The sequence below is a fragment of the Ovis aries genome, chromosome 7 (assembly GCF_016772045.2).
Source record: "Ovis aries strain OAR_USU_Benz2616 breed Rambouillet chromosome 7, ARS-UI_Ramb_v3.0, whole genome shotgun sequence".
Classification (NCBI taxonomy): domain Eukaryota; kingdom Metazoa; phylum Chordata; class Mammalia; order Artiodactyla; family Bovidae; genus Ovis; species Ovis aries.
In genome coordinates this window covers 17,222,198-17,244,454 of record NC_056060.1, presented here as the reverse complement: position 1 = coordinate 17,244,454, position 22,257 = coordinate 17,222,198, and the positions used below count along the sequence as shown (strand labels likewise).

Below are 22,257 nucleotides of genomic sequence, written 5' to 3'. Positions count from 1 at the left end.
CCTTGTTCCAAATCAATGGGAGTTAATATGGAGTTGGATCCCTGGGGACCACCTAGGACAACTCAGTGAGCCCCTAGTGATCAGTTGGAGAAGCAGGTTTGCTACAGAGCCCTCATTCATTTCTCAAAGCCGTATTATCGAGTATAAAAGAAGGCTGGGCTTAGGAAGCAAAGACTGTTGTCATAGCAAGGTTGAGATGGAAGAAAAAGGAAACAAACAGATACACACTTTGCTTAGACTTCAGATCAGACACAGCAGTGGGTGTTTCTACATGTAGGAAGCATTGCAGGAGAAAAGGCAGAATAATAAACAGAAGATGGACCCAAACCTAGGCTGGATCATAAATCAGTAAAGGGCTCGTGGAACAGGCATAACCCCGACGGGTTGACAGATGGTTCCATTTGACCGAGAGCGAGGTCGCTGGTGGCCTTCAAGTTCTCTCCCAGGCCCTGAAACTGCCGACATGAGAGTGTAAGCAGCTGAGTGGAGGCAGACACAGAAAGGCTGGTCACACAGCTGGAAGGGAGAGCTGCAACCCAGGTGTCTCAGGGCCATTCCTCACTCTCGGACAAGACGGGACTTGATCAAAGTCACACCACTGGCAGGTGGCAGAGCCAGCCCCAGGGCTGTCTTTTCCACTGGCCCGTGCAGCCCAGTTTAGGATTCATGCGATGCCGTAGGCCTTGCCAGTGGCCACTCTAGCAGGACAGAGCATAACAGGGATAAATGCGACACCTTCCGTTTCAGGTTCAGAAAAATCAATCGCCTAAGTACAGGATGCAGGAGGTTGGCTCACAGCCATCTTATGTAAAAGACCTGCTCTGGGGTGAGGAGGGGGGTGGGGTGGCTTCTGTTGACCACGAGATCAATAGAAGCCTGTGGCGTGATCCAGCTGCCCACAGAAAAGTCTGCCTCTTACGTGGACAACCTGGGCAGAGGCAATGCACCCAGAACCTGGGGACTGACGACCTGACGGTCCTCTATGCTTGTGGGCACCTTTCTGAGATGTGTTTATTTCTAGGTGTCACAGATTAAAGGTCATATCACGGTGGGCAGACTATGGAAAGGAGAGGGGCTGAGCTGGTGAAGGGTCTGAGGAGCCTGTCAAAGACCATATTGAATAAGATGAAGACCCGTAGCTGGGGAAAAAGGGGTGGGGAAGAAAAGTAAAGGCCATGAGCCAGGGCTTCCATTTACAAGGAGGTTGTCATGGAGTAAAGATCGTCAGGGTGGGCCCAGAGGACAGAAATGGGGTTTCAAGTAGCAGGGGGCATGTTATGGTTACCAGTTGTGTCCCTGGAATGTCAGGAGGTCAACAGGTGTCCCCTGAGAAAAGGGGCCAGAGTCAAATAAGAGTAGAAAATGTATACATGTTATATCAACACCCCTCTTGGCGATTCAAAGGCATCTTAGCATTTAGACATATAGATATATGTCTGATTTATCACATGGGATAAATCTAAAGGTATAAAAAGGATTAGATTATCCTTTGCCTGAGTCCCCAGGAGCAGAGTGGGGAACAGAGGCCTTCCGGGCTCTTAATCAGGAGCTGTGATCCTGGGACACGGTGCACAGGGGCAAAAAATGTCCAGACTAGAGTGTGTAGCTAGGGTTAGAATTGCTTGCTCATGGGTAGCTGCATTTTTAGGGTATTAAAAAGTACAACTTCACCCATTTGAAAAATGAGTTGCTGATCTTATTATTGATTGTAGGGGCTCTTTAAGTGTGGGAGAAATTAGACTTTGTTTGCGATTTGGACATAGAAGCGTTTCAGTTCTCAGAAGAGTACCGCAGTAGATGCAGCCTGTGTCAGCTTCCCTGCCTAAATGGACCATAAGCCCTTTTTCTTCCTTGACAGTCTCAGAGGACTAGCTTGGGAAAGGCTGGTGTAAGGCAGCAGGCATCTGGACCTGGTCATTCAGATGTGGACATCTGGGCAACTTTCACCAGTATGACAAGGCCCCTCTCCTCTGCCCAGGGGACCTTGACACTCTCAGGGGCTGAGCCTTGTGAGAAGCCTTTCTGTGCCGGCAGCTCTTTTATAATTTAAGGGACCCATTCTTACCGTGCATCCATCAGTGTCAGGCCTTGTGTGAGCCTGTCCCATCCATCTCTCCATTCCCAAAACCCTATAAGCAAGACTCAAGCAGAGAGCTTTCTCAAAGGGAGACAAACTGCTATCTGATTTCAAAGCCATTACACAATGCCCCAGTGAACGTGTTTAGAACCAACATCCAAGACCCAATTCCCAGGAAATGAGACACTGGACTTGCCACTCTCTCCTCAGGTCAGTTCTTGTCTGTTTCTCTCCTCCAGCTCGTGGCCTGTGGCACCTGGTGGGCTGGTTATTTTGACACCCATCTGCTGGCTGTCTCAGTTCTGGGGTGGCAGTTTTGCGCTTTTCCCCTTGCGTTCCTGGCACTTGGCACACAATCAGCTACCAGGTCAGTGCTGGTGCTAATAGTGAACATGTAGTGAGTATTCGCTTTCTGCCATAAGGGTTCCCATCTGTTAAGTGAAGAGGAACTAAAGAGCCTCTTGATGAAAGTGAAAGAGGAGAGTGAAAAAGTTGGCTTAAAGCTCAACATTTGGAAAACTAAGATCATGGCACCCAGTCCCATCACTTCATGGCAAATAGATGGGGAAACAATGGAAACAGTGAAAGACTTTATTTTGGGGGGCTCAAAAATCACTGCAGATGGTGACTGCAGCCATGAAATTAAAAGATATTTGCTCCTTGGAAGAAAAGCTATGACAACCTGCTGCTGCTAAGTCGCTTCAGTCGTGTCCGACTCTGTGCAATCCCATAGATAGAGCCCACCAGGCTCCCCCGTCCCTGAGATTCTCCAGGCAAGAACACTAGGGTGGGTTGCCATTTCCTTCTCCAATGCATGAAAGTGAAAAGTCAGAGTGAAGACAGCATATTCAAAAGCAGAGACATTACTTTGCTAACAAAGGTCCATCTAGTCAAGGCTATGGTTTTTCCAGTGGTCATGTATGGATGTGAGAGTTGGACTATGAAGAAAGCTGAGCACTGAAGAATTGATGCTTTTGAACTGTGGTGCTGGAGAAGACTCTTGAGAGTCCCTTGGACTGCAAGGAGATCCAACCAGTCCATCCTAAAGGAAATCAGTCCTGACTGTTCATTGGAAGGACTGATGCTGAAGCTGAAACTCCAATACTTTGGCCATCTGATGTGAAGAGCTGACTTTTAAGGGTCATTTGAAAAGACCCTGATACTGGGAAAGATTGAAGGCAAGAGGAGAAGGGGACAACGAGGATGAAATGGTTGGATGGCATCACTGACTCAATGGACATGAGTCTGAGTAAATTCCGGGAGTTGGTGATGGACAGGGAAGCCTGGCATGCTGCAGTCCATGGGGTCACAGTCAGACATGACTGAGCGACTGAACAGGACTGATTGAGTACTCACCATAGACAGGTTCTATGCTAAAGACTTTCCAAGGATCCCATTTCACTGTTCACAGCAACTCTTTGTAGGCGCTATTACTACCATCTCCATTTTGCAGATGAAGAAACTGAAGCCAAGGGAATTTTGATCATTTGTCTGAGGTCACATAGCCCCTGTGTGGTGGAGACCTAATTTGAACTCTGAAGCCAGGGCTCTTATCTACCTTGTACTTCATGCCTGATGGATGAGCCAGGAGGTCCCAGCCTACCAGATACCACAAACAGAGGAACTGCCTTTCTGTGTCGATGCAGGAGCCCAGGAAGCTTTAACTCAACACTTCAGGGGAGGCTGCGGGACCAGGCAGCCCCGGGTTGGGGAGGACCCTGGTCTCATCTACCTCTTCCCTGCTCCCCTGCTGCCAGTTGGGGTCACAGGCCAGCCCAGGGCTTCCTCAGGTCCCAGCGAGGAAGCAGCCCCGTCCTCGTTTGCAGAATTGGCACTTGCTCTGGGCAAGCTGCAAGCCAACAGCTGTGACTTCAGTCCCCACGGCTCCCCCGCCCCCATTACCTGTGTCAACACTTTTATTTTTAAATCGGCAGAGCCAAGGTGGGGGCTGGGGGTGGCCGATGAGGAGGGAGGGAGCCGGGGCCTTATCAGCACTGGGGTCCTTGCATATGTAACACCGTCATATAATTAACAGTGAAGATCATTTACATTGTCGCTTAGCTAATTTTCATAATGTTTTCTTTATTATCAGAGGAAGAAATTAACCCAAGAATTTATTTACATAGCAGCCTCAAACAGTAACAGCTTGCTAATTGCCTGTTAGGTGATTAATAAGCTTACAGCAGATGCTAATGCGTCGTGGGCTCCCCGTTTCAAAGGTGCTCTTGCTGCACGCTTGTGTTTTTGGCAGCTTAATTAGTGCAATAATTATGTACTTGTTGCTCCTTCTTTCAAGCAAATACTGTCAAATGCTTAAAAGATTAAAGTGAATTATATCCTGAGAACTCACAGTGCTTAAGGATGCCCGTTCTTGCTAACTTCTCTGCTGGTTCAAAAATAGAAAAGAATAAATGAGAGGGGTTCTAAACTGTCAGCGGGGAGACCTGTGGACCTGAGTCGGTTGCATTATGGTCCTGGCCTTGCCCCTTGAACCCTGCCTCAGTTTCCCACCTATAAAAGGAGGGACACATCATTGACTGGAGGGATGGGTAGAGAGGAAACTAGCATCTGATAGATGAAAGCAGCTCGATGCGTTGTGTGTAAAAAGGCATCTTTGGGGGAATTTCCTGGTGGTCCAGTAGTTAAGACTTCACCTTCCAATGCAAGGGGTGTAGGTATGATTCCTGGTTGGGGAGCTAAGATCAGGGCCAAAAATGCCAAAATGTTAAAACAAACAAACAGAAGCAATACTGTAATGAATTCAATAAAGACTTTAAAAGGGTCCACATCCAAAAAATCTTATTTAAAAAAAGGCAACATTGAGCTAATCAGAGAAGGTTGCAATAGATGACCTCCAGAGGTCAATGTTGACTTTCTTAGGTGGAACAATGGCATAATGCTTATGTAAAAGAAAAATAGTCTTGTCCATTAGATAAGCATACTGAAGTGTTTAGTGCTGAAACATGATGTCTGTAATATGCTTTAAAATGTTCCAGCCCCCTCCTGAAAATAGTAGGTCTGTAGATTAGAGTACAAAATGTGGATCCACATTAAAACTGGGTGGTGGGTACACTTGGGATCAATATAATTGCTTTCTCCACTTTTGTACATGTTTGAAAATGTGTGTACTAGGTAAGTTAAAACATAGGGCAGGGGTGGGGATGCTATTCAGACAGGGGTTTTAGAATCCAACTACCTCTGTTCAAGTCCTGCTCAACCAGGTGCTAGATGTGTGGCCTTGGACCAGAACCTATCCTTCCTGTGCCTCAGCTTCCTCATCTGTGATATGGGGATACACTTGTTGCTAGGATTTACCCAGACAATGCATGCCTGGTACCTGGGAAGCTTCTTCTTGTCGTTCTTCTTATGATGCTGTAGCCCTACCTGAGTCACTCAGGACCAAGCCTAGCACCTCAGTCTCTCCAAGGCTGGAAATCACAATGCTGGGGCTTAGCCCTCTTTAGCTGCATTCTGCTTCTGGCCAGACTCCTGGGCACCTCTGTCCTGGGGTGGGAACTTGCCCTGTGGCTAATTGTCTGAATTTCAGCTGGTGCTGGTATTTTCATCCCCTCCCAGCCCCAGAAGCTGCACCCAACGGAAGCACCTGCCCCTGCATCTCTCTCCTACATGTTGAGGCTCGGGCCCTTACGGCTCCAGTGTCCCAGAGTCATTCCCATTTTCCTGGAGGGGGCCTGCCTACTGCTGACATGTCCTGGGCAGGCCACTGAACCCCTGTGTGCCTTGGGTCTGGGCTCATTTTTCCCATTTGTAAAATGAGGTGTTGGAGACATTCTCTAAGGCACAGCATTCACTGCAGAACATACGGAGTCTCTGCAGTCCCAGTGGCCTGAATAGTCCTTGACCCAGAGCAGGAGCTCAGTAAAGGTTTGGATATCGATAGAATGAATGAACAAACTGATGAGAGACGCCAGCCTCCCTCCCTCTCCCTGCGCTGGACTGCGGAGTACTCCTTAGCCCCCCCCGCTCAACAGTCCAAATCCACATCCCAAATGCCTCTTAAATACCACCCGAGGGGCTACTGCCCAGAATCTGAGCCTCAGCAAGTTTGGTCCAGCCTCGAAGGCGAATTTAATCACAGCATCACACTCCCTGCCCTCTGCCCCGATCCAGTCCCTGTGGCCACCCAGATCTGAGTACACCCTCTAACAAAGTATTTGCAGCTCTCTGAGGCTAAAGAAGCAAGATTCCCATTATGTAGGGGAAGAAGCCAGGGAGAACCAGGGAGCCTCAACACTGTTAGCCAGTACATGAGTTAAGTTCAGCGCTCCTCCAGGAAGCCCCCAGTGGTTTCCTGGGGCTTACTGGGCCTCTGGTGTTTGTGTCCTGCACTTGGACCAGGAAATGTGAGCAGCGTGGCTTGTTTTGTTTTCTCATCACCTGAATGACGTGTAACTGGATAATAACTCAGTGTGAGCAGAGATCACCTTTTCTTTTTTCTGTACTGACCCAGCCCCCTCTCAGAGTTGAGCAGAGAGGTCTGTATGCCCAAAAGTTTCAGAGGAGCAAGGATTCCAGAGCCCAGACCCCTTAGAAAGGAAGAAAGGTCCAGTGAGTTGGGTAAGGCCTGCACAAGTTCTGGCTCTGATCATCGCTGGGTCATCTTTCCTTGCCTTCCTGCCCGTGTGACTGTGAACTGGGTGGAGTGAGGGTAGCCCTGATTGCAGGAGCAGAGGCAGAGAGGCCTTGGCTCGTGTGGCCTCCATCCCAAGGTGCTTCAGGGGCTTACGTAGAGCCAGATTGAGCCAGACAGTGAGGGGTTTCTGGACAAGGGACTTTCAACACTAAAACTAAAAAAGTCTCATGAAAATCAGAATGAGTTGACCACTCTACAATGCTGGCTCTCGAGCATGCCCCGGGACCTTGTCTGGGGTGCTCTCCTGCCTGCTTAGCTGTGGCCGAGTAAGTCCCAGGCATGGAGCAACTGGCTAAGCTGGGCCAAGCAGTTTCTTCCTGTCTAGAATTTGATGCTTGAATGGAGGGAAAACAACACTGACAGTGAGTTCTTTTAGAGGCAGAGCCCAGAACAAGGAGTCCCCCAGCCCTGACTGCTGTGGTCTTCAGGGCAGCCCTGGGTATGCTCGTCCTGAGGCCAGGAGCTCAGATCTCCTTTGATTCTTTGATTTCAGAGTTTCCCAGAAAATTCAGTTTCTGCCTTTCTCACCTCCTTACATTGATCAGATTCCCCTCCCCTGATATACCCTGGTATTCTACCAGCATCTCTCATTTTGGGCACTTCCCAGAGTGCCCCATTTTCATTCATTTGTCTTACTTTTTCGTGATTGCTAGTCTGTGGCTCCAGAGGACAGAGACCCTGTCTGCGTTTGGTTGCCACCCATGGCTGGAACATAACACAATGCTTGGCACATAGGAATCAAAACAGCTGATTTTTTTTTTTTCTCAAGCACTTACCATGTACCAATAGAATAGGGGAAGGAGACTAAATACATGCCTAAATCGGCCAGAGTTCTGTGCAGGCACCCAAGTGAACCTTGAGTAATGAATGCCTTTCTTCAAAGGAACAGCTCAGGGCTTCCCTCTATGCGTTCATTTATTTACTTTTATTTCACGTAGTAAATATTAAATGCCAACGATGAGGGAATGTGAAATACGGCAGTAGTCCTCAAACTTTAGAGCATCAGAGGTGCCTGGAGCTCTTGTTAGAACACAGATTCCTGGGCCCTGACCTATTGTTTCTGATTCATCAGGATGGGGTGGACCCAGAACAAGTGCTTCCTAATGAGTTGCCAGGTGATGCTCATGCCTCTTAGGGATTGGGGTCACTCAGGACCACTGCCCTGTTGGAACTAAAAACCTCTCTGGAGATAGAGTTTCAAAGGAGTTGACATTTACATGCATGACAGAGAACAGAAGTATGTTAGGTTTTGGTCTTCTTGGTATCTATTCCCCATTTTGATAACAACACCTGGATTTCCTTTGGAACATCTATACCTTCTGGACCCTACCATCCCCTGACACCAGTCATCTTTAGGTCTGTCAAAAAGGCTCAAAAGTTACATGAGTCAATAAACCCCCTTTGAGCATAGCCCATATTTTGGGGTGGAGTTTTGACATATAATAGAAAGTTTCCCATTCGATACAAAGTGCGCTAGGAATTTTGAAGTGTGCCATCCTTTCTGGCTCAGGAAGCTTCATGGATAGTAAGAAAAGTGGGAGGAGACAGCCTTCTAGGTATATAGTTGGGACACTGGATGATATAGCAGAAATGTGTGATGGGGAAGAGTAAGGTACAGAGGTCATGGCAGAGACCAGCAGGCTGGCCCTCAGGACCCAGTGAGAAGCCTCTAGAAGAGTTGAGCCTGGGAGGAAGGGGGGCATGTTGCCACCCGGATGGAAAAGCGCCTTGCCTTGTAATCCCCTGTCCCAGAAGAGGTCACCCTCGATGCCAAAGGTTCCCAGAGCCTGCTGGTTCCTTGGATTCAGACTTCCTGCCCAGACAGGGCAGCTGGGATGAGGTCATGGCTGGGGAGAGTCTTTTATCCTCTTGCTAAGCTTCTTCTTTCAGTAGCAATTGCTGTCTTGCTTAATCTCAAAATTATCTGATTGTCACAGTCGAGTTTTTCACATTAGGCAGGGAGCCAACAAGTTACTTAACCTATAATTGCCCTTTAATGAAGCCCATCTTCAAAACTAAATTGTCAAAGAGAAACTTGTAAACACACAGTGAGGTCCAAGACCGAGCTGGCCCCAGACGTCGCAGCCAGGCCCTTGACTCCTCTCTGGCGTCAGCCACATTTGTCTGAGTTCTAGTGGCTTTATCGCCTGCTGCCACCCAGAGTAGAGAGGAATCTGGCGCTTGCAATGGTTGCCAGAGCAGGTCAAGGTTTTTAAAAGCAAGCTGAGGGGGCTTGGTTTGGGTGCACGCATTCACCTTGGCCAAGTGCCCCCTTCTCCCCAAAGTTAAGAGAGGTGAAAATCATGGCTGACTTCTTGACTTGAACTTCGCAGAACCTATGCAACGTCTGTCTTGGGTGAAACCACACAGTGGTAGAAGTGCAGCTGGTGAAAGGTCCTTGTGGTAGAAAGAGTCGGTGAGGGAGGCTGACATCAGAGAGAAGTGCTTTCCATAGCAGCTGTCTGGGCTCGACCTGCACCGGTATGCTCAGGCGTCCGCCCTCCGGCAGCTTCCAGTGCATCTTGGAACATCAGAAGGGGAGTGCCATTGTCAAACCTACTCAGTCGCTTTATTTTGCTTTCATATTCATCCAGGGCAAACCTAGACAAGGAAGGAAATATTTACAGAACACCTACTATGTGTCTGGTATCATGTTAGGCACTTTACACCTAATTTTCAGAGCAACTCTAGAAGCTAGGTCATATCATCCTTATTTTGTAGATGAAGAATGTGAGCCTCAGAGAGGTTAGGTAACTTGACTAATATGACACAGTGTGTGCATATGGGAGGTAGGTTTTGAACTCGGGTTAATTTAATGCCAAGGCCAGTAAATAGCCCTTCAACACTTTGATGGCACCCTAATCATAATGCTTATAATACTAACCTAAAGCCAACGAGGGGTGCAGGTAAGGAGGGCTGTGGATTCATGAATAAAATACAGTGCTGCCTGGGATTTGCCTAAGGACAGCACAAGATTTCGTTGAGGGAGATAGGAATATAGGTGTAAAGATTGGCTGTGAGATGATAGGTATTAAAATAGGGTCCATAGGGGTTCACTATACAATTTTGCCTGAATTTGAAATTTGGTATTACAAAAAAGCTTTAAAATCACAACACTTTCTCCAGAAGTCAGTGCCCCTTCCCAGTACCCCCTAAAAAGCCCATACGCGTGTCTGTTACTGCCCTGTGCCTACCCTGTCACACGAAAGTCACCCTTGAAATTCCCTGTGTCCCTCCAAGTCTGTGACTCCATGAGGATAAGAGCAGCGTTTATCTTGCTCACCTAAGAAATGTTTTTAGAATGAATATATGAAAATGAATTGAGAGATTGGAGCTGACATGTATACACCGCTGCTGCTGCTAAGTCGCTCCAGTTGTGTCCGACTCTGTGCGACCCCATAGACGGCAGCCCACCAGGCTCCTCTGTCCCTGGGATTCTCCAGGCAAGAACACTGGAGTGGGTTGCCATTTCCTTCTCCGATGCATGAAAGTGAAAAGTGAAAGTGAAGTCGCTCAGTTTTAGCTACCCCATGGACTGCAGCCTACCAGGCTCCTCCGCCCATGGGATTTTCCAGGCAAGAACAATGGGGTGCCATTGCCTTCTCCGATGTATACGCTACTAGGCATAAAATAGATCACTAATGAGAACCTACTGTATAACACAGGGCACTCCACTTGCGGTGATCCAAATGGGAAGGAAATCCAAACGAGAGGGGATATGTGTATGCATATGGTTGATTCACTTTGCTGCGCAGCAGAAATTCATACAACATTGCAAAACAACTATACTCCAATAAAAATTTTATTTAAAAATGAATCTGGTGCACAGTAGGCGCACAGCAAACATTGGTTGAGTGAACGAAAAATCCAAGGAACTGGGCCCTGAAGGCTGGCTGAGTTGTAATGAGCCAAAAGTTCACAGAGAGGGCATGCTAGGTGGGAGACAGGCTTGAGCAAAGGCGCAGGCAGCCGGCAAGCCAAGTTCAGAGGTGAGGGAGGAGGAAGTTCAGCCACAGCCAAAACAACAGTCGTCCATGAGGACACATTGCCCATGCAAGCTGGCGTGTCCACTTTTTATTAACTTATATTCCACAGATGTAGCACTGGCAGTGTATTTTTTATCTTATCACCACAGCAGGGTCAGTCCCCGCTGTGGCTGTGAAAAGTGAGGCTCTCAATTCCAGTCTCAGCTCATTAATTGAAGAAAGTTGGCCAGCGTGTGCCGGGCGGAAGGCAGCTCCAAACGGATGTCGACACATTTTTGAGGGCTCAAAGCAAACAAAGGAAATCAATTAAGGGGACAGCCTGGGGTTCCAGCTGGGAATCTGAATCCTACTGCCTTTCCTAAGAGTCCCCAGCTAAAGAAAGAAAGATGGTCCTGATGAACCTCTTTGCAGGGCAGCAGAGAGGACATAGACATAGAGAACAGAGTTGTGGGCACAGCTGGGGAAGGAGAGGGTGGGATGAATGGAGGGAGCAGCGTGGAAACATATGCATGACCCTATGTAACCGTATGTAAAATAGACAGCCAGTGGGAATTGGCTGTATGATGCAGAGAGTTCAAGTTCGGTGCTCTGTGACAACCTAGACGGGTAGGAGGTGAGAGGGAGCGTCAAGAGGGAAGGGACGTATGTATACCTATGGCCGATTCATGTTGATGTATGGCAGAAACCAACACAATATTGTAAAGCAATTATCCTCCAATTAAAAATAAATTTTAAAAAAGCAAGAAAAAAACATTCATCCACAGGCCACCCTGAAAGTAAGTGCCGTGTAGAAATGGAGGCCTGAAAAGGCCAGGACAGGAGACTGGATGGTTTGGGATAGGGTTGTCCGGCAGGGGCAGAGTTTGCATCCCGAGGCTTCATAGGCTACGTGGTGTCTGGTCTTCCGCCAGCCTTCCTGATGAAAACCGCACTCCATTACTGGCTTCGGTTGAAGCCTGCCAGACTTAGGGTACCTTCAAAGGCCTTGCTTGCACAGATGGCCTTATTCCACCAAATGCGGGCTGCATGGATGATGACAGCAGCAGTGGAAATGTATGCAGTTCATGCAGTTTACCAGGATGCTTTTGCATCCCTAAGCTCATCTCGCCCTCCCAGCCACTCCAGCACAGAGGGTGGAGTGGAGAGCAGGGTCAGGAACTGAACTCAGAGGAGAGATGGGAAATGCCCAACATGGCACGGTGGGAGGAAGTGGAGCCAAGACGCTTCCCTCTGATTTACGCATCAGGTCCTTGCCGTGGGCTCTATACTGGGGCTAGGTGAGGGCCCAGGTCTCAGCCCTCCCCCCAGTGCTCATGGTCTGCCTGGTACTTGCCATCATGGATGGTCAAATGAGGCTAAGAGGATCCCTGTGTGGTCCTGTTGCCGGCTAGAAATAGTGATGACTCCCATTGTCTCCTGGGAATTTGAAAGATTTCTGCCTCTGGGCCTGTCCCTACCTATAATTCTTCAAGTTATTCTGTGTCTCTGGAATATTAATTGGCCTGGGAGCACTGAAGCAAGGAAGGCAAAATGAACATAAATGTGTCTGGGATAGTAATTCCTCGTGTCATAGCACTCTGAATTTCTCAAAGGGCCTTCGCATTTGTTGTCTAATATGCAACAAGCAGCAACCCTGTGAGCTGTCTAGGATGATAATGATCATTTTCTTCCTTAAAGAGGAGGGGTGGAGGGTGCAGAGGAGTTCTATTTCGGCCGACGTCTCATTGTCTGCCCTTTTCACTTTCTGAAGTTTGAAAATATTAAGCCCATCTTTACCTTTAGTTTTGCTTCCCTGATAGCTCAGTTGGTAAAGAATCTGCCTGCAATGCTGGAGACCCCAGTTTGATTCCTGGGTTGGGAAGATCCCCTGGAGAAGGGATAGGCTACCCACTCCAGTATTCTTGGGCTTCCCTTGTGGCTCAGCTGGTAAAGAATTCACCTGCAATGTGGGAGACCTGGGTTCAATCCCTGGGTTGGGAAGATCCCTTGGAGAAGGGAACGGCTACCCACTCCAGTATTCTGGCCTGGAGAATGCCATGGACTGTATATTCCATCAGGTCTCAAAGACTGAGTGACTTCCACATCTTTAGTTTTAAAATAGGAATCTTGGAGCTGGTGATTGGGAGGAATTCCTTCCCCATATTTTGAGAAATTGATTTTATTTTAAAGTAGAAGTTATTGCAAAAGTTTAAACACCTTATTTAACATTTTGTTTTTGTTTTGCTCCTTTTGTTCTTTAGTCTCGTTTCTGAAAACGTGAGCTTGGAGAACTTTTTTCCTTCTCCTTTGAAGCCAAAATGCTTAGGTTGGTGCAAAAGTAATTGAGGTTTTGCATTGTTAAACTTTGCTGTTTGATATTGGAATACATTCTTAAATAAATATGGCTATGCTACACATAATTTTAGTGTCCATTTCTCAATTTATGTTTTTTTTCCTAATGACGTTACTTGCTGTTTACTTTGTTTATTTTAGACTATAGATGAAAAGCAAACTCAAGCAATTTTCTTGTTCAAGTTCAAAATGGGTCATAAAGCCACAGAGACAACTCGCAACATCAACAACGCATTTGGCCCAAGAACTAATAATGAAGGTACAGTGCAGCGGTGGTTCAAGAAGTTTTGCAAAGGACATGGGAGCCTTGAAGATGAGGAGCATTGTGGCTAGCTATTACAAATTGGTAATGACCAACTGAGAGCCATCCTTAGCCATTGAAGCTGATCCTCTTACAGCTACAGGAGAAATTATCAAAGAACTCAACATCAACCATTCTATGGTCATTCAGCATTTGAAGCAAATTGGAAAAGTGAAAAAGCTTGTTAAGTAGGTGCTTCATGAGCTGACCAAAAATCAAAAAAGTTGTTCTAAAGTGTCGTCTTACTCTATGCAACAAAAACGAACCATTTCTTTATCAGACTGTGACCTGTGATGAAAAGTGGATTTTATGATAACCAGTGATGACTAGTTCAGTGACTGGACCAGGAGAAGCTCCAAAGCACTTCTCAAAGCCAAACTTGTACCAAAAAGGTTCATGGCCACTGTCAGTCTGATCCACTACAGCTTCCTGAATTCCGGCGAAGTCATTACGTCTGAGAAGTGTGCTCAGCAAACCAACGAGAGGCACCAAAAACTGCAACGTCGGCAGCTGGCGTTTGTCAACAGAAAGGGCCCAATTCTTCTCCGTGACAAAGCCCATCCACACGTCCCACAACCGACGCTTCAAAAGTTGAACGGATTGGGCTATGGAGTATTGCCTCATCTGCCATATTCACTTGGCCTCTCACCAACCAACTACCACTTCTTCAAACATCTTGACAACTTCCTCAGCTAGCAAAAGGCAGAAAATGCTTTCCAAGAGTTTGTCAAATCCTAAAGCATGGATTCTTATGCTACAGGAATAAACAAACTTATTTCACATTGGCAGCAATGTGTTGATTGTAATGGTTCCTATTTTGATTAATAAAGATGTGTTTGAGCTTAGTCATAATGATTTGAAATTCACAGTCCGAAACCACAGTTTGGAACATGCAATTACTTTTTCACCAACCTTAATAAATGTTAGACCTGATTTTGCATAAGTGGGGTGTGGGGTGGGAGTGGCATGAAGCCCAGGGGGCTTTGAGAATGCTCCTCTCTCTTCCTTAGCGTCTCCTCGGAAGTCCTCTTCAGGCAGACGAGAAGGTGGCCCTTACAAAGGATGTGATGCTCTCCAAGTTCACAATTACTATTCACGTCTATCTTTTGTATTATAGCCAGTTGTTAATCTGCCTGTTTTCCCCACTGGGCTGTGAGTTCCCTACGTAGATAGGAAGGGGAAGGGTCTTATTTAGGGCTTAAGGGGGAAAAAAAAAAAACGCACAAAAATTCTGGAAAAAATGCAATCGAGGGGAGGGTGAGCATAGGAGTTCACCAGAGCTGGGGCCTGTTCAGATTTCACAGCAGCAAGCCAGGGAGAAGGGAAGAAACCTTGAACAAAAACAAGGACCAGAGGGAGGAGACAGATCCCTGCGTTTACAGGATGTGGGATCTGTGTGAGTCTCTATAAGGCATGAGGACAGAGTCCAGGACTAGCTCTTATATTCTGGGAAGATGAACACTCAGGAAGATGGGTGGTAGGGCCTTTAAAAAAAATAATATGTATTCATTTATTTGGCTGTGTGAGTTCTTAGTTGTGGCACATGGGATCTAGTTACTTGACCAGGGATCAAACCCAGGCCCCCTGTATTGGGAATGAGGAGTCCCAGTGGTAAGGCTGTGATCAGAGCTAGGGAACACAAGAGAAAATGGTTCATGGATGGAGAGCCCCATAATGGTTCTAGGCAAATTGAGTCTAAGGTTCCAGGGGGTCTGGACTACAGAGATAAAACTGTGCAGGTGGTACTTGAAACTGCTGTGAAATCTCTGGTCCTCTGAGCCTGCCTATGGGCTGGGCCTCTGCTTCTAAGACATAATGCTTGGCTTTCTCATAATTTTTTGACCTCATAGTTTCCCATGTTCCTTTCTGCTCTCCACCTGAAGCCTGCAGTGAGGCTCCCTGAGGCTGCATGAATCTCATTCAATAGCTCCTTCTGAAGCATCAAAAGTTACCTACCACCAAGATATAGCAAGAGAAGCCAGCAAACCTGACCTGAGACTTGGCTCAGAGTTCTTCTTCTATTCTTCTCTGGGCATTGCTTTCCCCAACTTTAATAGTTAAGTGGTTAATTTCCTGTGCTGGTAATGTCAGAGTAGTGCGTTGTACTAACTCTCTCACAGAATGTAGTTTTATGTATGAATAAAATGTACAAACAAGTATTTGAAAGCATTGGAAGGCTGCCAACACCAGGCAGAAACTGGAGCTAGATTGGTCCTTGGAAACAGACCGCACTACTGGTGATTCACGTTGCTATGAATCTTCCCGAGCGCACTGTACCCCTGTCTGCACGGCATGGGGTGGCCAGGACTCACGTGGGAAACCAAAGTATTTCTGATCTTTGGTGTCAGAGGTTGGAGTTCAAGTCTGCCAGAGTAACTGGAAACTGGGAGAGAAATCCTGGAAAGGGGAGAAGAGGAGAGCCCCCAAATCTGCATGTAAACTGCCCTCAAATCCTTGACTGACCCCTGAATTGTACATGTATGGGGGTGACATCAAGGGGCTCAGTGGAAGGCCTTCCCTGGTTGTCCAGTGGTTAAGAGTTTGCCTTCCAACATTGGGGACAAGGGTTTGATCCCTGGCCAGGGAACTAAGATCACACATGCCTTGGATCAACTAAGCCCATGTTCCTCAACTACTGAGCCCGCATGCTGTAATGTAGACCGAACGTAGCCAAAAAATTAATACTTTTTTTTTTTTTTTTTAAAGATGCCTGGTGGAAGCACTAACAAAGAGGTTGGAAAAGCTGAGCAGAGATTTCAGCTGTGGCCTGGCTACAGATTTGAGTTTCACCAAGTTAGCAGAATAAAATCTGTGTCTCAGAACCAAAGAATTTACCCTAAAACTAAGGTAAAGCAATTATTCCATGCCTTAAGAAAGGACAAACTCAACCTCTACAAGTCTAAAGTGATTATCCAGTAACTTAACACTGACAGCCATAACAAATTTCAGCATTTTTCAGAAGATAATAGAATCCAGAGTTTCTACAATATCTTACCCACAATGTCTGGTATAAATTAAAGGGTTAGTAAGAGGGTGTTATGAACAACATTATTACTATCAAATTTTACAACCTAGGTGAAATAGACAGATGATTTGAAAAATGCAACTTACCAATTGACACACACAAAACTATAGAAAGTTAAAGAGTTCTGTCTGTTAAAGACAGTGACAATTGCAAGAAATCTCCCAGTTCCAGTCTCTGATGGTTGCTCTCAAATGTCATTAAATATTTTAGGAAAAAATTTGTTCGCTCTTACACAAATTCTTTCAGAAAACAGAGGACCTAGAGAACACCTCCCAGCTCATTTTATGTGGCTAGCTAATCCTGATACCAAAATTGAGAGACATAAAAAAAAAAAGAAAATTACATACTTTAAAGACTGAATGTTTGTGTCCTCTCAAAATTCATATGTTGAAATCCTAACCCCAATTGTGATGGTATTTGGAGGTGGGGCCTTTGCGAGGGCATTAGTTCATGAGGATGGAACTCTCATGAATGGAATTAGTCACCTAGTAAAAGAGACCCCCTGGAGAAGGCAATGGCACCCTACTCCAGTACTCTTGCCTGGAAAATCCCAGGGACAGCGGAGCCTGGTTGGCTGCCGTCTATGGGGTCGCACAGAGTCGGATACGACTGAAGTGACTTACAAAAGAGACCCCCAAAGCTCTCTTCTATTATGTGGGGACGCAGAGAGAGGACCGTTGCCACCTAGGAACAAGGAAGTGGGGTCTCACCAGACACAAATCTATCAGCGCTCTAATCTTAGACTCTGCTGTCTCCAGGACTATGAGAAATAAACGTTTGTTGTTTAAGCCACTCAGACTATGATGTTTTTGCTATAGCATCCTCAGTGGACTATACAGGCCAATATCCTTTATGAACACAGATACAAAATTCCTTAATAAGATATTTATAAACTGAAGCTAGCAACATGTAAAAAAGATAATGCATTATGGCCAACTGGGGTTCATCTCAGGAATGCAAGGTTGGTTTAATATTTGAAAAACCAAACAATGTAATCTACCATATTAATAGAATATAGGAGAAAATTTACATAATCATAGATCCAAAACAGCATTTGACAAAATTGAACATCTACTCATAATAAAAAATTCTCAGGAAACTAGGAATAGAGAATGACTACTTCAGTTTCTTGCAGTGTGTCTATAAAAAACTAAGCCCTACCATAAAGCAACCAATCTAAATGTTAGATGCTTCCCCCTAAGATAGGGATAAGGCTCTAGCCACTACTGTTCAGCATTGTGCTGGAGACCCCAGATAATGAAATAAGATTGAACAACAACAAAAATAGAGGCATCAAAATGTGAATAAAAGAATTAAATTTTTCTTTATAGACAATATAATTTTTATGTAGAAAATCCTAAGGAACCTACAAAGTAGCTCCTAATAAGTCAGTTTAGCAAGATCATAGGACACAAGGTCTAAATACAAAAATCTATTGTATTTCTATATACTAGCAGCAAAAAAATAGAAAATTCAATTTTAAGTGCTCTTTTTCATTAATATCCCAAATGAACAAAATACTTAGGAATAATAACAAAATATAAATAATATTTGTCATAAAAATGACAAAATACACTGACAGGCATTTTTTTTAAACTGTACAAATGAAGAGATATTCCATGTTAACGAATTGAAAGACTCAATATTGTTAAGATGCCAATTCTTTCCAACTTAACAGTAATCCCAATTACAATCTCAACAGATGTTTTTGTAGCCAATGACAAGAAACAACTTATTAGAATTTATATGGAAAAGCAAAGATATAGAACGGTCAAAACAATATTGAAAAAGAAAGACAGATTTAGAGAAGTTATACTGCCTGATTCAACACTTAAAGCTACATAGTCAAGACAGTGTGGCATCGGCACAAGCAAAGATATAAATTTAACAGACTAGCAAGACCAGAAATATATAAATATACACACACAATGAATTGATTTTCAACCAAGGTGTTGAAGCAATTTCATGGGACAAAGAAAGTCTTTGCAACACTATTAAATAACTGGATGTGTATGGTGAAGACAGACTTCTACCTCTCACCACAGACAAGCATAATTTGAACTACATTACCGACATCAAGGTATGCGATAAAACTACAAAGTTTTTAGAAGAAAATCTAGGAGAAACTCTTTGGGACCTTGGGGCATATGAATGGCCAGTACACACAGTAAGCTGTGGCGAACATCATTACTCATCAGGGAAATGCTAATGAAGACCACGATGAGCCACTATTACTCAAACACAAGAGTGACTAATAAAAAAAACAGCAACACAAAATGCTGGGGAGGATGGAGAGCAATCGGAGCCCTCAAACATTTCTGGTTGCGAGGGTCAGTGGTACAAACCACATCAATTATAAATTTCTTCTAACTTTAAATATTTGACTCCTTATGATCCAGCAGTTCCACTCCTTGGTATTTATCTAAGAGAAATGAAAACATATGTCCACACCATGTCTTGTATATGGATGCTTGTTGCAACTTTATCCACAATAGCCTCAAACGAAATGAGAGAAATATGCATGAACAGCGGCATTGGGCAAATAAACAGTGGTGTGTTCACACGCTGGGATAGGAGTCAGAGGAAATCGGACTCAAATACTGATGCACAGAACAGTGGGGCTGAACTTCACAGACATGAATTTGAGTGAAGAAACAATACACAAGAGAACAAATGTAGGGGGATTCCTTTGACATAAAATTCTAGAATTGTCAGAAATCGGGTATGGGGATAGAAATCAGAAGAGTGGTAGCTTTGGGGTGGGTATGACTGTAAGGGACACAAAATAACTTCCTGGGGTGTTGGAAATGTTCTATAGTGTCACTGATATGGTTGTCATTTAGTCATTCAGTCGTGTCAGACTCTTTGCAACTCCATGGACTGCAGCACACCAGGCTTCGCTATTCTTCACCATCTCCCAGAGTCTGCTCAAACTCTTGTCCGTTAAGTTGGTGATGTCACCCAACCATCTCATCCTCTGTCACCCCCTTCTCCTCTTGCCCTCGATCTTTCCCAGCATCAGGGTCTTTTCTAATGAGTCAGATCTTCTCATCAAGTGGTCAAATTGATGGAGCTTCAGCTTCAGCATCAGTCCTTCCAGTGAATATTCAGGACTGGTCTCCTTTAGGATGGACTGCTTGGGTCTCCTTGCAGTCCAAGGGACTCTCAAGCGTCTTCTCCAGCACCACAGTTTGAGAGCATCAATTCTTCAGCACTCAGCCTTCTTTACAGTCCAACTGTCACATCCCTACATGACCACTGGAAAAACCATAGATTTGACTATATGGACTTTGGTCAGCAAAGTAAAATCTCTGCTTTTTAACATGCTGTCTAGAATTATTAAAACTAATATGGTATATAGGTTCATCAAAAGTCATTGCATTGCACACTAAAGACAGGTACATTGCACTCTCAGTAAACTTTGCCTTGTTTGAAAAAAACCAACTAAAGAAAAAAAATTATTAGGGCTCTAACATTCTGGGAGGCTTGAGTGCAGAGACCTGGATCATGATCACACCAGGGCTTGCGGCCAGTGTCAGGGCTTTTCTTCCTCTGCATTAGCTGGGGCTGAGGACAGAAAGTTTCAGTAGATGGAGAGCCGAGGGAATGTGGCTTGGCCTGTCCCAGTTGCCTGAACAAGTCACTTCAGCTTAAGAAGCATCAATAAATTAATCCTGAAGTCTGTGTGAGTCCATCAGTGTTACTCACTGGTCTACTGTGTGTGTATGTGTTTTATTTTAAGCCTCCTCCATCTCCTTCTACTGCCCTACAGCCTTCAGAAAAAAAATAGCCATTCTCTTGGGATGATGTGTGACCCTCCCTGATCAGAGGATAAGTTGTCTGGCCAACTTGGGCAGCCAGCAGAGGGAAATTTCCTGAGGGTTGCACCACCAGTTGGATCTGAAAGGACGAATGTTTTCTCACAGCTCTGTGTCCAAGGGCCTGGATCTGGCTGGATGACCTGGAAAAGATGCACAAATAGAATGTCTGGGTGATGATGCCTATACAAATGCAGCTTGGCCCTTTCAGGAAACCCCCCTTCTCCCTAGTACCAACATCACCTTTGAGTTTCCTGTCGCTTAGAAACCAGATGAATGATGTGCCCCCAGGACAAGGGCAGAGCAGACCAAGAAAGAAGATCCAAGGAGAGGGGCAAAGACAGAGAAAAGGGGAGACATGTTTAAGTAAAAAGAAGAAGAAGAAGAAAAGGGGGAAGAGGAGTCAAGGCATTTTGACAGATTAGCAACAATTTCATCTTTTTGTAGAGGGTCTGGGGCTTTTGGTAAAGCCCACTTCTCTCACCCAGAGGTGGCTACTGGTATTGGGGGCCTCTGTTTTATAGATGGGGAAATGAAGACCAGAGAGGTTAGGCTACTTGCTCAAAGTTGCACAGTTAAAAAAAGAACGGAGTGGAGATTTGGCAGATTTGGGGAACTCCAGGCCTCCTTACTGAGGTTTCATGGCCTGGCCACTCTCCTACCCCTCTGGTCCAGCAACAGCACCCCACTCAGTATAGCCGTGGACCACGAAGCCGGGCAGGAATGCTGTCTGCAGGTCATTATCATGTGCAAGGTGAGGTAGCTTAGCCTCCAGCCCTAGGCCTTTTTAGGAAATGTAGTTCTGCATGAAACACTTGGCTTTGATGGGAAGGAAAGAAGTGGGTCTACTAATTAAAGGTCATTTAGAATTTTTTTTAGCCTTAAAAACAGAGTAAATATGTTTAATTTGGGCTGACCACAGTCACTGGGCATTTCCCTGAAGCTTAGGGGTGTATGTGCTGAGTCTCCTTGGCTCTGAAAGATCACTGGATTTTTTTTCATCCTTTCTGGTTTTGTTTTGATTTTGTTGTTGTTGTTTTAAAAATACACAGCCTCTGGAGTTGACTACTTTGACTTCTTTGATGCAAGGGAAGCCAACCGTGGGTTTCTAAAGTTAGATAGAAAGGAGTTGACATTGGCAGGAACCAAACCACAAGCCTCAGAAGCCTCTGCCGCCAGGCCCCAGTCCATGGCCCGTGCGGTCAGCATCATGTCATTATGTTCTCTGGAGAAAACTAAAGACCCAGAGACCTCTGGTTACACTGCCACTGGCTCCCTGCCCCTGGACAGGGCAGCAGGCGGGGACTAGGTGCCGAGGAATTGTCATCATCCCTGGCCAGCAAGGGGGACAGGAAGCCTGATGTACATGAAATCCCAAGGGAATGCTAGAAAGAATCCAGGGTACATTTTAACCATTTTCTTAAAAGAGGATGTGTTCCTCCCCGACGCCTGTCCAAAAGCCATTCTATATAGACCCCTGTGGTTTTATTCCATCCAGCTTCTCCTGAGAGAGGACCCTTTCCTTCCCAGAGGAAGCTTCTTGCATGAGGATTGGGGGTGGGGGAATCCATCCTGCCTTTTCCCTGGTCACGTGACTCAAGACTGACCAACCTATCTTACCTAACCACATGATTGGATCCATCACGGGCACACGACTTAAACCAGGCCAATCAGAAGACTTCCTTCCACCTGTTCTGGGTTTGTTAAACTGACCTGGGCTTCCAATGTCCATCTTGCCTGTCACATGCAGAAAACCAGGCTGAGAGATGAAGAGAGTGGTCAAGACCCAATGCCATCGGTTTAGTTTCTGGATGCAGCCATGCCTGGAAGATCGCCATCCTACTCTCTCTTTCCATAAGTACTTTGGATTTTATTCCAGTTACCTGTGACTAAAAGATAGCCAAGTAATAAGTCTTGCTCATCTTTGCATTACTAGCACCCAGCATGCAGAGACAGTCTTGTTAAATGAGTGTCTGAATGTCCTTAGACTGGAGGAGAATGGGGTTGGGGTTCGGGAGGAAGCTGCATTGCCAGATACCACTTGGTCCTGTGTGCCAGGACCTCT

At 45.6% G+C, this 22,257-nt stretch overlaps 1 long non-coding RNA gene across 1 annotated transcript in view; it reads left to right on the top strand.

Annotated features, from left to right (window-relative positions):
- The window catches only part of LOC121819946 (uncharacterized), a 176,472-nt gene extending 162,278 nt beyond the window's left edge, over window positions 1-14,194 (top strand). The window contains exon 3 of the long non-coding RNA XR_006060318.2: window positions 13,190-14,194. This is a non-coding gene — a long non-coding RNA (uncharacterized LOC121819946). The remainder of the gene's footprint in view (window positions 1-13,189) is intronic.
- Window positions 14,195-22,257: the final 8,063 nt, after the last annotated feature.